This window comes from Petaurus breviceps, unplaced genomic scaffold (genome assembly GCF_028583685.1).
Source record: "Petaurus breviceps papuanus isolate PSGF00001 unplaced genomic scaffold, PetGlider_PUasm1.0 90903, whole genome shotgun sequence".
Taxonomy (NCBI): Eukaryota; Metazoa; Chordata; class Mammalia; order Diprotodontia; family Petauridae; genus Petaurus; species Petaurus breviceps.
In genome coordinates, this window is record NW_027187376.1 from 586,441 (window position 1) to 602,051 (window position 15,611).

A 15,611-nucleotide genomic window follows, 5' to 3' on the forward strand; every position below is an offset into this window, starting at 1 on the left:
AATTCAGCCTCAGACATTTCCTAGCTGTGTGACTCAGGGCTGGTCACTTATCTCTCTGTGCCTCAGTTTCTTTACCTGTAAAACAATGGGGTGGAACATGATGGCTTCTAAGGCCCCTTCTAACTTTAAATCTCTGACCCTAAGTTAAACACTTCAGTCCTGTCCTCAGAGCTCTTTGCTTACTTTGGTTCTTCTGTAGTGTTTATCAGGGATACTGAGGTTAGGGTTTACTTTAATCTCTAAATTCAAGGTGATCTAAGTCTGTCACTTGGAGAAACTTTTTTCTTTGTAAGTCATGCATGACCAAAGAGCTAGTTTTGTTGAAGGATTTTCTCTGGAAGATTTTCCATTAGATAAGAATGATTGCTGCTATCACAATGGCTGTCAACATCATGGGACAAAACTGTTGACATGGTGCCCTAGTGCTGGATGTTGAATGGAACAAGACAAAAAGTTCTGGTCCCCATCTTCTCAATGCCTCCCATCTAAGTACCCCGTCCATGAACAAACTCACACAACGCAGAGCCAGTGTTCATATCCATTGAAAAAACAAATAAAGATCCATGTTTGTATGAATGCAAGTAATTTCAGTGTCACAGGAAAGTGGAAAGTCCTGGATTGTGACCCATTGGAGGACCTGAGCTAAAGAGGGTGGGGAGTTTTCACTTTCAGTGGGTGCTATTCCAGCTCACGATTTATTTACATACAGTTACAGCACTCAAAGACAGGATTCCTTTGTGCATTATAGCTCATTTCAGTCACTCTAATGCCAAAAGCCCCCAAAGCAAAGTGAGTTATAAAGTGGGGATTCCCTTCTGCCTATGTGGATCCTAGAAAGAATTAACCACATCATGGTCAGAATCCTGGAGAGATCCAGGTGGAGACTTCCCTTTGTCACTGATAAAGAAACTCACTGGAGACTGCTTGGGACAATTATAACCTTGTAAATAGAAATATTCTATACTTCCTATCCTAGATGAATGTCTTAGGAAGGCAGAGACAGAACACTGGGACTGGAGTCAGAAAGACCTGAGTTCAAAGTTCAGACACTTACTAGGTATGTGAACCTGGGCAAATCACTTACTCTGTTTGCCGTAGTTTCCTCATCTGTTAACTGAGCTGAAGCCACTCTAGTGGCTTTGCCAAGAAAACCCCAGATGGGGTTGTGAAGAGTGAGATACAATTGAAATGACTGAACATCAACAACATGTTTCATATTTAGCTTTCATGTTTTCTGTGTTTTAAAATGTACCACGTCACATCCCTTCTAATAAACTAAATAATGCTTCTAGGATCAAACACAGAATCCTGTCTGACATTCAAAGTCCTTCATAACCAACCCCCACTCCCACCTTTCTAGGCTTCTTATACCTTACTCCCTGCAAAGTACTCTTCTATCCAGTGACATTGACCTCTTTGCTATTCTGTGAAAAGACACTCTGTCTCTTGGTTCTAAGGCACTTGCTCTGGCTCTCCTCCATGCCTGGAGTGCTCTCCTCCCTCATCTATGCCTCCTGGCTTCCCTGGATTCCTTCAAGTCTCAACTAAAATTCCATTTTCTACAGGAAGCCTTTCCCAACCCCTCTTAAGTGAAAAAAAAAACCCCAACACATTTCCATAATAGTCATGTTGTGAAAGAAAACATAGGCAAAAAAAGTATTAAAAAAGTATGTTTTGATCTGTATTCAGAAACCATCAATTCTTTCTCTGGGGATGGATGGCATTTTTTATAGTAAGTCCTTCTGAGTTGTCTTGGATTATTGTATTACTGAGAGTAGCAAAGTTATTCAAAGCCAAACATTGTACAATATTGTTGTTATTATGTACACAATATGTTTCACTTTTCATCAGCTCATGTAAGTCTTTCCAGGTTTTTCTGAGAGCATCCTGTTCATCAATAGTATTTCATCATAATCACATACCACAATTTGTTCAGCCATTTCCCAATTGTTGGGAATTCCCTCAATTTCTAGCTCTTTGCCCCCAGAAAAGAGCTGCTAAAAGTATTTTTGAACATATAGCCCCTTTTACTTTTTAAAAATCACTTTTGGAATACTGACCTAGTTAGTGGTATGCATGATTTTAAAAAAATATTTTTTGGAGGGGAGAAGGCAAGGCAATTGGGCTTAAATGACTTGCCCAAGGTCATACAGCTAGTAAGTGTCAAGTGTCTGAGGCTGGATTTGAACTCAGGTGCTCCTGACTCTGTGCTCTATTCACTGTGCCATCTACCTGCCCAAGATATGCATGATAGTTCCAAATTGCTTTACAGAATGCCAACCCCTCTTAATTCTGCTGCCTTCCCCCTCTAAACGATTTCTTATTTATCCTGTATATAGATTGTACACATTTATTTGTTTATTGTCTCCTCCACTAGATTGTGAGCTCCTTGAGGGCAGGGACTATCTTCTGCCTCTTTTTGTATCCTCAGCCCTTGGCATAGTGTGTGACATATAGTAGGCATTTAATAAATATTTATTGATTGATAGCTTAAAACATGGAGCAAGGTTGACAAATATTCATGCAATGGATCAGTAACCATTGCTAGGGCAACGACAGACTTGGCTAGGTTCTTGGAAAAAGATTGCAGAATAAATTAATGTCATTTTCTCCCTCATGTATTGAAGCTAAGGGGATTTGTTTAAAATAGAGGGAAACAATCTATTACACATGTACACCTGTGGTAACTTTTGGTAGCCTTAGAGAAGCTACCAATTTGGCTCAGTACTTAGCAAAATTTTGAAGTAGGTACCACTTGTTATCTATCCTTTTCCTTCTTTAGATCTTCATTTTTTTTTTACTTTTTGTAGGGGGAAAGGCAGGGCAATTGGGGTTAAATGACTTGCCCAAGGTCACATGGCTAATGAGTGTTAATGTCTGAGGTCAGATTTGAACTCAAATCCTCCTGACTTCAGGGCCGGTGCTCTATTCACTCTACTACCTAGCCCACCCTTGATCTTCATTTCTTTCTTTCCTTTACTTAAAGTAACTTTTATTGATAATTTATGTTTTTATGTCTCCAGTTATTTCAAGACATCCTTCCCATCTAATGAACACTCCTTTGTAACAAAGAAAAAGCAATCAGGACTGCACCTGACCTCTATCGGCCCATGAATTCTTGCTAAGAGGTCAATTGGTAATCAAGGTGTCAGTTAGCTAGAACAAGCAAAGGTTACTTTTTTATAGGTATTTACATTTTAATAGGAAAGTCAAATGAGTAAAGTTGGCAGATTTCTTTTATCCAGAGGACTCCCCCTCCCCCAAGAGAGAGCATTTTCCCATGCCACTTTGGAAGTGTTTCCTACTCCTGATGGCATTAGATGGCTCTCTCCATGGAATGAATTCTTAGGGGTTTGGATTTGTTTGGCAACATCGTTGGCTGCCAGTGAGACCACTCTACTAATATTTAGCCATCACTTTTAATATATGCACCCTATTTTGCCTCTGAAGTCCCTGTTCTTCCTGCCTCTGGTCCTTGAGCAAAGAAAGAAAGGCAGACAGTGAACTTTCCAACCTCTCATGGGTAGTAAGCAATTCCTTTCTCAGAGAGCAGGCAGGGATTTTTATGATGAAGGCAGTGAGCCTGCAACCCCAACCCAGTAATAACTTCATTCTAAATTCTAGCTTTTGAATTATTAGAGATAATTAGAGATGGTCCAAATTAGAGTCTTGAATAGTGCCATTTAAGAAGGAGGGGCTCAATAGTGACAGTCAGCAAAGCTGTTGCAACTAAAGATGTTGAAACCACAAGAAAGCTAGCTGCAGGCAAAGGGGAGATTTGAAGCATAACTTGGGGCAGGTTTCTGCCTTAAGTGTTGTTTTATGGCATAAGGGAGTCCCTCCTGAGAGAATGTAGGGTTCCCCTATTAACCCTTACTTTCTATGACTGGGCCCATAGTGCCATATTTTTCCAGTGTAAGTACAACTGTCAATGGTTAAGCCCTTCTGGTGATCCAGTTTGTGTCTAAAATAAGGCCTGTGTGCCAACCAGAGATATGGGGGTAGGGAGAGAAAGAACCCCTTGCCGAGTTTGAATGCTGAGAATAATATGCACAACAATGGGAATAAGTTCAATGCAAAGCTTTATTGCAAGCAATAAGGAAGAGGGGAAAGTGGAGAAAGAAAAAGGGAGCTGAGCATATGTACTAACACCAAGTATAACTCATCTAAGGGTGCTGCTGCATTGGGGAGCACAGAAACATGGAAGTCCATCCAGCAGGACGGGGCTCTCCAAAGTGTCCTTCTGAGACTGAAGTTCTTATATCTGATTTTGGGTGCCCCCCCTGAAGTTGGCCAATTTGCATATCAGAGGGCAGGGTAAAATGTAATTTTTGAAGTTTGTTATCGCAGAGAAAAACAAGCTGGTGGTAGGAAAATATTATTTGGGAGACACAGCTATACTAACTTTCAAAAAATATTATTGTATAAGTACTTTCCCATAAGCATGTTCTCTAAGTTTACAGCCTTTCTTATAAGGGGAGACCATCATGATAACCTTAAGATCACCTTAAGACCATCAGACCTAATCTGATAACAATGATTTCCATGTAGAGATTCTATAAGCTACAGCCTCCTTTAAGAGGAAACTTTTCATTGTAGTCTCAAGACCACTTGACCCAATCTTATGAGATCTACCAGCAACTAATAACCACTCTTTCCCTTCCTTAGACATCCCCTTCTGCAAGTCACCTGAATGGGAATGTAATTGTTAGTAATGAATTTCATTGCATAATAATCCCCTTTCTACCATCTCTTTATTTTTGACTTTTTTGTGTCTGTGAAACACAGAAAAAGTTAATGCCATTCCATTATAGCCTTGTGTTCAGAGTCATATTGACTGTGTGACTATAGGCAAAGTCAATTAATTTCTCTGTGCTTCAGTTTCCTCATCTATAAAATGAAAGAGCTGGACTTGGTGGCTTTTGAGGTCCATTGTGGCTCTAAATCTATGGTAACTAGGATTCTGGAGCTTCCATTGACCAAAACCAGCTCTCACTAACCCTAACTCCAATTCCATAGAGAGCTACCATTTGTACATAAAACAGCTAGTGCAAGTAGAAGGCTTTGGAGTGTCATTGTTCTTTGGTTGATCATAGTTTAACCAATTCAACAACTTCTATGGATTTCAGAATAAAGGTTTGGCTTCAGCCAGAAATTGTGCAGATTTGTGTGCTTTGATGGCTGACTGACCTCATGTCCCAGTCAGTATCAAAGCTGGAAGGTAGGGGTACCAAGAGGAGGAGGTATGAGGGTGGAGCCGGAAGAGCAAAGGAACTTTTGAAGAAATCCAGCCACTTCCCATGAAATATGATGCCTTTCCTGTTGCCTAATAGAGATTTCTGAAGCCACATCCTTACCTCTGTGGTTGCCATTACTGTAAACAACCAGGGATGCCTTCCTCAAAAGGAAGGCTTCCCTTCAACTTGTAGAAAAGAGATTGTGGGGAAGAGCAGGTTAATAGGGCCAAATCAGTCTCAATTCAGGAGTGCATCAATCATGTCAATTGATTGAGTAAATTTTTACTCTGTCCTTATACTAAGAATGAATCTCATTTATCAACCCGCTAATCAATCAATTGAAAAGCGTTTATATTTACTGTGTGCTAGGCACTATACCTTGGGAATACAAAAGAAGGTAAAAACAATTCCCACCCTCAAAGAGCTTACATTTTAAAGGGGTGACAATATGCAAACAACTATATAAGATAAAACAGTGTAATTATGAAGTAATTTCAGAAGAAAGAAACCACCAGTTAAGGGGTATGAAGGGGAGATATGGTGGGTGGTTGGTGTTGGAGTAGGAAATCTTGCAGAAGATGGGATTTAATCTGTATCTTGAAGAAAGCCAGAGAAATAAAGAAGCTGAGGTGAGGAGGGAGAGCATCCCAGACTCAGGGACATCTAGTGAGAAGTTATGGGGGAGTGTGGTGCATGAGAAATAATGAGAAAGCCAGGAAAGAAGGTTGGTGTTGCTGGATAAGAGAATACAAGCAAAGTGTAAGACCACTGGACCTTTTGGTCCTTCACAGCCTGACTGCTTCCCACCTTTCCAGTTGTCTTACACTGGCTATGCTCTATTGCATTAGAGTCCCAGCAGTTCCAAGATGCAGCGGATAGAATGCCATGCCTGGAGTCAGGAAGTTGTTTTGGTCATTTTTCAGTCCTTTTCAACTCTTCAGGATCCCATTTGGGATTTTCTTGGCAGAGATACTGGAATGATTCACCATTTCCTTCTTCAGCTCACTTTATAGATGGGGAAACTGAGGCAGACAGGGTTAAGTGACTTGCCCGGGGTCACACAGCTAGTACATGTCTGAGGCCAGATATGAACTTAGGAAGATGACTCTTCCTGACTCCAGGCACTGTGCCACCTAGATGCCCCAGAGTCAGAAAATCTGGTCTCAGACCTTTACTACTTGTCCCTGAGTAAGTCACTTAATCTCTGTCTCATTTTCCTCAACTATAAAATGGGGATAGCAATAGCACCTGTGTTGCAGGGCTGCTGTGAGGCTCAAATGAGATAATATTTGTAAAGCACTTAGTCCAGGGTCTAGGGCATAGCAGACACCTAAGTGTTTTTCCCTTCCCATCCCACTCTTTATCTCCCCTTGAGATCATAAGAAGATCATTTGAGTATTTAGCCTGAAGAAGAGAAGCTTTAGTGGGGAGTGGGAGAGAAAATGGTAGCTATTTTCAATTATTTGAAGTATTGGTACATGGTTGAGATTTGAGTGCCAGGCATGGGGAACCTTTGGCCTCGAGACCATACATGGCCCTCTAGGTCCTCAAGTGCAACCCTTTGACTGAATCCAAACTTCACGGAACAAATACCCTTAATAAAAGAATTTGTTCTGTAAAACTTGAACTCAGCCAAGAAGGCCATATGTGGCCTCAAGGTCACAGGTTCCCTACCCCTGAAGGCCTTTTCTTGACGCCATTGCAGGAGGACAAAGGATGGTGTGTGTGAAAGTTTCTGAGAGGCAAATAATTGATGTAATGGAAGGAAAGGCTTCTTCGCAATTGGAACTGCACAAAAGTAGAGTTGGCCATCTTGGGGGATGGTCACTTTCTCTCTTCAATGGAAATCTCTGAGCAAAGGCTCAGACTACTGGTCTATTAGGTTGAAGAGGTAATTATTTTGTTTAAGTAATAAAAACAGTAGCTGAAATATATAGCTCTCCTATGATTCGGTTTCTAAACCAAACAGAATACCTTTTAAATGATACATATTAACAAATATTTGAAACATAAAATGGTAATCCAACATACCCATTATATTAGGATGTCCCAAAAATCTAAGGGTACTTTTAAGCTTTAATGACAAAAGACTTTTGGGACACCCTGCATTATCCTAGGTTGTATGTGGGACAGCTGAATAAATATTTTATGGTCACTTTCTTAAAAAGGTACAGATCTTTTGGCCAGACCTTTAGTCCCTTCTGATTTAGAATAAATCTGTCAAACATCATCCTCTGCCCTAAGAAGCTTGTAGTAGAAGAAAGTTCTTTTTATTGGACAGCTGGCACTGACTTGGGTACCTGGGAACTCACAAACTGCCTTGGGAACCGGGGAACTCACAACCTCACAATCTGAGGTTGGAAACACCCAGACATTCCTCAGAATTGATGTTCCATGTCCTGTGTTCAGGGGAGAAATACAAAGTAGAAGTAGCCAGGGACCTGAGGTCAGTCTCAGGCTAACACAGGTAAGCACACATTCTTGTCGCTACATATTTATAACTTCTATTGCTGCTGGTGGAGGGAGGGGAGAGAAATTCCCTTTGCTTTTTATTGGAAACCCAAGGGAGAACTGCCAGAGTCCCAAAGTGGTATGCTCAAAAAAGGAGGAGAGTCTTTCAACACCTCTTATAATTTGTTGGGGAGGAGGTTCCTCCACAGGAGTCCATATCCCAAGATGTACAGTGTTTATTTCTGTTTGACACAGTGGGGAATTGGTATAACAAGTCTAGCAAGAGGTCAATAAACTTGTCATATAGAATGGGGCTTGGCCATTTCCATAGGAGGTGCTCTAGTCCAACAGATCAGAGGATTCCACTAATTGTCCTTGTTATTAGTATGAAAATTGGAATTTCTTTGTCTATAGGTGATGTGTCCCAATCTCTCCCTCCAGTTACCTGTATTTGGTATCATTATTCAATTTGGGGCTAATGTGATCTCCTCCTTACATTCATATGTGTCTTCTTAGCTGTGTATCACAGAATTGGACATGGAAGTATAGCCAGGGTCTGACCTGGGTTCATTGAATACAGTTGTACTTTACATGATTGATGCACTCCTGAGAAAATTTATGTATTTTTTGGAAATTGTATAATATCTTGGCATTTTTTCTTGGTTTCTATTTGACCTTTAATTGGCAGCAGCTCCTAACACTTAAAGTTTCTCTGGTTTTGGGGGTGGCTAGGTGGTGCAGTGAGTAAGAGTGCTGGCCCTGGAGTCGGGAGGACCCGGGATCAGTTCCAGCCTCAGATACTTAACACCCGCACAAAATAACTGGCCGTGTAATCTTGGGCAAGTTACTTAACCCCAATTTCTTAAAAACAAAACAAAACAAAAGTTTCTCTGGTTTTCAACCTCTGTAAAATAATTAATAATTTATAAAACAATTGAATGCTTCAGGAAAGCATGAATTCTTTTGTAAATGGAAGGAACTATTTGTTACTTGACTAATCACTCTGTAATTTACCTCTTGCGCTAAGGATTTTCATAGCTAGTGTTTTCCTAATGTAAAATATCTCTGAAAACCTTGAACATGTTGTCAAGTTCCCACTATACTTAGGTCATAAGTAACTAAGTTCATTTGGAATTTCTTTCCCATATTCTTATCCTATTTTCAGCTTGAAGAACACTACTATGACCCCTAAATCCTTTTTTCTCTGAGTCATCCTCAACTCGATGGGTAGCTATACTAGTTCTGAGGGTCCCTTATTCTCTACTTTCTCTGATGTTTCCAGCCCCCTGTACTATAATTCAAATCATTTTCACAGTTTCAGTAAATAAAACTTCCTTTGGTCCCCATATAAAATTTTTAAGAGTCATCTTATAAAAATTAAACATATACTCAGTTTTTGTCTTCTAGCTCTCATGTGAATAATATTTAGGGCCAGGGCCTATGGAGAGAAGGAAAAACATCATGAAACTTTTTATTATTCGTATCTGGTAAACAGCTACATAGACCTTTTCATACCCTGAGAACTTCCCAGGGTAGAGACGGATCCACTGATGGGAAGCCAGGCCTAGTTGTTTACAGTTGAAGGAAGTTGACACAGACATTTCTGTACAAGTCCCTGTTGGGCAACCCCTCACTTTTCCTGGTAAATGATGGACTTTTTCAAAGACCCTTATGGTCTTTCTTTGTTTTGGCTATCTAGGTCTGGGAGGGTAAAGTCTAAAGATGGGGTATCATTCTCAGCATGCCTCAGTTTTCCGTTGTCTCCCTAATCTTCCTGGATGTGAGTCCATCGGTTTTGAATTTTATTCTATTTGTGTTGATATAATGTTATTGGAGGGATCTGAAAGCATTACTGGTCTGCCTTAGGACTACAGTTGTCGCCTCTTTAGGAGACAGGAAACTTCTGAAATTGGCTTCATGAAGAACAGAAATGAGGACAAATATAGTAGGAGAGGAAAAGAGGAACAATGTATGTGACCTCTTGACATGACTTGTTGGTAAATTAGTTCTTAGTCTTCTATCCTCCTCTTCCAAAGCACTCAGTTTTCATCGCTCATAATCACAGAACCTTAGAGAGAGAAGGTTCTCCAGATGCTATCTAGTCCAACTACTCATCAATCAACTCTTTACTGAGTATCTGCAGTATACCCTGATTGTGCTTGCTGCTACCAGCTATCCTGAAGAACTGTAACACATGGTCCCTGCCTTTGAAGACCATATACATTAATTGGGGGAAACCTTATCACAATCCACCCCTTTCCTGACTCTGCCTCTCATGTAGGTTTTGCCATTGTTTAGGTAGCCTGGTAGGGCTCATATTCCAGTCTAAAGTTGGAGAGCACATGATACATGGTTGATATTTAGCACATGGAAAGTTCTATTAGAACTTGCTGGGTTTTGTTTCACTGCATATAAAAGAGCATTTTAACAACTTTTTATCTGAAATGTGACTTGTCTGGACGACTTGGGATAACCTGCACATGCCTTATCCCTCAGAACAAAAGGAAAGATGTTCTTGAAGGATGAGGAGGGAGTTTGGGGGTCAGAGAAAAGGAGTAGGTACCTGGAAGATTTAGGAAAAGGAGGAAGAGTAAGGGGACAATTAAAAAGGAGGGATGAAGAAACTTGGTTAAGGACAGACTTTTCCTGCAGTCTGAAGAGACTCTAGACTTCTTTGGGAGCTAGGCAAAAATCATCCCTTAAGGATCTGATAAAGAATTAGACTGAGTATGAAATCATGGCCCTTATATCTATTCTCTGTGTTGTCATTCAGTCTTTTTTTCAGTTCTGTCTGATTCTTTAGGACACCATTTGGGGTTTTCTTGGCAAAGATACTGGAGTTGGTTTCCATTTCCTTCTCCAGCTCATTTTATAGTTGAGGAACTGAGGCAAACAGGGTTAAGTGACTTGAATAGGGTCATGCAACTAGTAAGTGTCTTAGTCTGGATTTGAACTTATGAAGATGAGTCTTCCTGATTCCAAACCCAGTGCACTATCCACTGTACCACCTAGCTGCCCATCGATGCTGTGTATCCTGAAGCTATATTATCCTTACTAATCATTATTGTCATTCTAGTATCTTTCCAGCACTTGGGACATAGTGTCAGGAACACAGTAGGAGTTTAATAAGTGATTATTGACTTTACTTGTTGACTTATTGTTCTTAAGAAGATTGTTTGGAGGGGTTACCATCTAGGACTATGTGTTAAAGTCTTCAGGTCCAACAAAAACCAAGATATTACTGATAGATAAAACAGTTTTCTATACTGAAACATGAATCATGTTCATAATAATAGCTGATATTTATAGCTTTAGATTTTGCAAAATGCTTTACATATGTAGCACTCTGTTTGGGTTCACTCTCCTAACCACTACTGGCAATCTGATTCCTCAGGGCAGTTGAATAGTATTCTAGAGGTAATCTTAGGGTCTGGGTTTTCTAGTACTGTCATCTATGAGCCCCATCTAGTGTGCTCCCTCAATATCAATCAACCTGTTGACATTGATTAGCTTTTATAAAAGAACATTTATTAAGAAAGTATAGAAAAGATAGAAGTTATAAAAATATTTCCCCAAACCAGGGATATACTATTCCCTTTGTTTATACTCTGTCTCTAGAGAAAGTGGATACAAATTTAAGGCACAAAGGTGTTCCGCACATGGGGGAACATGTGGGACTGAGGGCTTGACCTCAATATTCTTGACCCCAGAAGTCTTTTTATCCCTTTACAGAATCCCCACCAACTTCATTTCTGGATGCAGTGTCAGCAATCAACAAGTTACTCTTATACTCAACTGGTCTGACTCTTCCTAGGAATTAATTTTCAGTTTTTAAGGAGACTTCTTATGACTCTTCTGACTTACCAAAGTTTACAAGGTCAGAATCTGGTCAATTCTATCTCCAGATAACCTTTCCCCTAAGGTCAAGTGCCATGTGTTTACAGATACATGATGGCTGTGTGGTAAGATAATTCAGACTTTGATTCTTTCCCTACCTAGAAGCTCATAGCAATATTTTGCCTTTGAAAGCCTCCAGAGAGAAAGGAATATAGATACTTTAGTATGCAAACTAAGTCCCAGGGCTTCTCAGGCAACCAGAAAACTTCTCATCAAACAATACTGGTCTCATAGACACTTATGGCTAGAAGTATGTTCACTAAACCTCTGTATTTTGGGTTGGAACTAGTAAGGGATACTGTGCGTGCTATATATAACTCACTAGGAAGGGCAAATCCAAGATTGTTCTAAGCCAGGGATGGGGAACCTATGGCCTTGAGACCACATGTGGCCTTCTAGGTTTTTACAGTCTTCTAGAACAGATCCTTTTATTAAGAGTATTTGTTCTGTGAAGTTTGGATTCAGTCAAAGGGCCACATTTGAGGACCTAGAGTGGCCTTGAGGCCTCAGGTTCCCCATCCCTGTCTAAGCATTGGGTCCTCATTAGCCAGTCCTTCCATTATGCATACATTTTCTTATTTGATCTCCACAACATCCACCTGAGATAGGCACTACTAATTCCAATTTAATTGATGGAGATACTGAAGCTACACTGGATATACATTAAGTTAGATTAAATGATTTGACCTTTGGGTTACCTTTGAGAGAGCAATTACATTTGAAAGGTACATTTGACTTTGCATACCCTTTGATTCAGCAATACCGCTACTGGGTCTATATCCCAAAGAGATTTTTTTTTAAAAAGGGAGAAAGGACCCATGTGTACAAAATTATTTATAGCAGCTATTTTTGTAGTGGCAAAGAATTGGAAATTGAAGGGATGTCCACCACCTGGGAAATGGCTGAACAAGTTGTGGTATATGATTGAAATGGAATGTTACTGTGCTTTAAGAAATTATGATTTCAGAAAAACCTGGAAAGACATATGAACTGATGGAAAGTGAAGTGATAAGAACCAGGAAAAAATTGTACAAGTAACAATACCGTGTGATGATCAGTTCTGAATGACTTAGCTACTCTAATCAATAAAATCATTCAAGACAATTTTAAAGGACTCATGATGAAAAAATGCTATCTACTTCCAGAGAAAGAACTGATGGAGTCTGAATGTAAATCAAAGCATACTATTTTTCACTTTCTATATTTTTTTGTTATTTTTTTTTCTTTCTATCTGTGTCTTCTTTCACAACATGACCTATATGGTAATCTGTTTTGCATGGTTGGACATGTATAACCTATATAAAGTTGTTTGCTGTCTAAAGGAGGGGGGAGGCAAGGGAAGGAGAGAGAAAATTTGGAACTCAAAATTTAATGTCTTCACATGTAACTGGGGTAAAACCCCATTATTTAACAACAACAACAATAAACCCCAACTAGTGTAGGCAGATAGCCATCAGTCCTTTAAGAAGGTCAGTATCCAGGTGGGCAAAGAGAAAATCTTGGTAAGCCACCATGGAAATGATGTGTAGACAAGCCCAGCCAAGGAACTGTTCTCCCTGTTACCACAAAAATTACTATACTTGTCTGAAAGCAGAGAATCCAAAATATCTCCAAAATTCCCTTTCTTTGAAAATAAAATTTAGGTATACATTGAGAAGAAAAAAGAAAGGTAGTTTTGAAAACTAGATTACCAAGGATTGAGAAGTAAATGGCTGGTGAGGAAGTGAAGGGTCAAATGGAAGTTCTCCCCATTTCCCCACCACTTAATAGTATTTTATTTTTTTCCCCAATTATATTTGTGAAGGTAGTTTTCAACATTTGCTTTTATAAGATTTTAAATTCCAATTTTTTCCCCTTCTTCCCTCTCCTTTCCCCTCCCTAAGAGAGCAAGCAATCTGATACAGATTATACGTATACACTCATATTAAACATATTTCCACATTCATCATGTTGTAAAAGAAGAATCAGAACAAAAGAGAAAAACTATGAGAAAGAAAAAAAACAACAAAAAAGTGAAAATAGAATGCTCTGATCTGTATTCAGACTTCATAGTTCTTTCTCGTACATGGATCGCATTTTCTGTTATGAATCTTTTGGAATTGTCTTACATCATTGTATTTCTGAGAAGAACCAAGTCTATCAAAATTGATCATTATACAATGTTGCTGTTACTGTGTACAATGTTCTCCTGGTTCTGTTCATTTCATGATGCATTAGTTCATGTAAGTCTTTCCAAGTTTTTCTGAAGTCCGCCCGGTCATCATTTCTTATAGCACTATAGTGTTCCATTACATTCATATGCCACAGCTTGTTTAGCCATTCCCCAATTGATGGGCATCCCCTCAATTTCCAATTCTTTGCCACCACAAAAAAGAGCTGCTATAAGCATTTTTGTTCATATGGATCCTTTCCCATTTTTTTTAATGATCTCTTTGGGATTCAGACCACATAATATTATTGCTTTATCAAAGGGTATGCACAGTTTTATAGCCCTTTGGGCATAATTCCAAACTGCTCTCCAGAATGGTTGGATCAGTTTACAACTCCACCAACAATGCATTAGTGTTGCAATTTTCCCACATCTTCTCCAACATTTATAATTTTCCTTCAAATGGAAGTGTTTTTAAGGATAAAGGAGACATAAATATGTTTCTAGGCTGTAGATAAGAAGTTAGTAGATAAATAAATGAGAGACAAATGAATTTTTTTTTAGATGGGGCAAGCTCCAAAAGAAGGCAGGAACAGAGGAAGTCAAGACCAACTCTTCACAATACTTTGAGACCTACTTGGCAAAGATAATGGAGTGGTTAACTACTTCCTTCTCCAGCTTATTATTACAGATAAGGAAACCAAGGCAAAGAGGATTAAGTGACTTACCCAGGGTCACATAGCTAATAAGTATTTGAGACTGGTATTTGAACTCAGTTCTTCTTGCTTTCAGGCCCAGCACTTCATCCACTGCACCACCTAGGTTTAACTATATGAAGAACTGTCACCAGTTGCAAAGAGGTTTTGAGGTGTAGAGTAGGGGGACTGAGGGAGCTAAAGACAAATGGTTTTAGTTTTCTCATTGAAGTGACCTCACTTGAGGTAATTTATTGAGAGAGTCAAGTTGGGGAGTTATGTATGTCACATGAAGAGCTCGAAAGAAGATTTGGAACAGCCATTGCAGAAGTTAAGTCAGTAAAGAATAAAAAGATTGCTGTGCACCAATGAGATCCAGTCGAGATGAAACCACATGAATGTTTAAGTGGATCTAGTAGCCATGGTTATATTTAGCAGTGCCCAAAAAGTCTTGAGTGGAAAATGGAGAATGCTGGAGAAATTGCTCCAGATTGAAGGTTGGAGAAAAGACCAGGGGATAAGGGATTCCAGAGTAGAGGATAGTTCTTTATTGAAGTAGTTGACTATGAGGTCAGTATTGCTAACTATATGATCCTGGGTAAATCGCTTAATCCTCTTTGCCTCAGTTTTCTCATCTGTAAGAAAAAGCTGGAGAAAGAAATAGCAAACCACTTCATTATCTTTGTCAAGAAGACCTCAAAGGGGATCATGAAGAGTTGGACATAACCGAACAACACTTGTGTCCTTGACCTCCTCCATTCCTGCCTTCTTTGGGAGCTTGCCCCATCCTAGATAGTGTTGGAAGAAAGTGAGACTTAAGCATGGATGAAAGACTAGGAAGATAGAAGGACAAAAGAACTAGAGATCCCAGTAAGAGTGAAGAATGGGTTTAAGGGAAATGAAACAATAAAAAAAGATGGTCTTGAGACTGTGATGTCAGGGAGGAATTTCTGAATTCAGCAATATAGAGGTGATGGTAAGATCTAAGGTGTGACTGTCCTTGTGAGTGAATTTAAGAGGCTGATAAGCTAGGAAGCTAGGGTGTCCAAAAGGACATGACTTAATTTTTATTGAGCACTTGAAGGCTTATAAAGTTTTTCTCACAACACCCCTGTGAGTTGGGCAGTATGGATACAAATACACTGTCATTTTATAGATGAGGAAACAAGAGCAGAGACATTA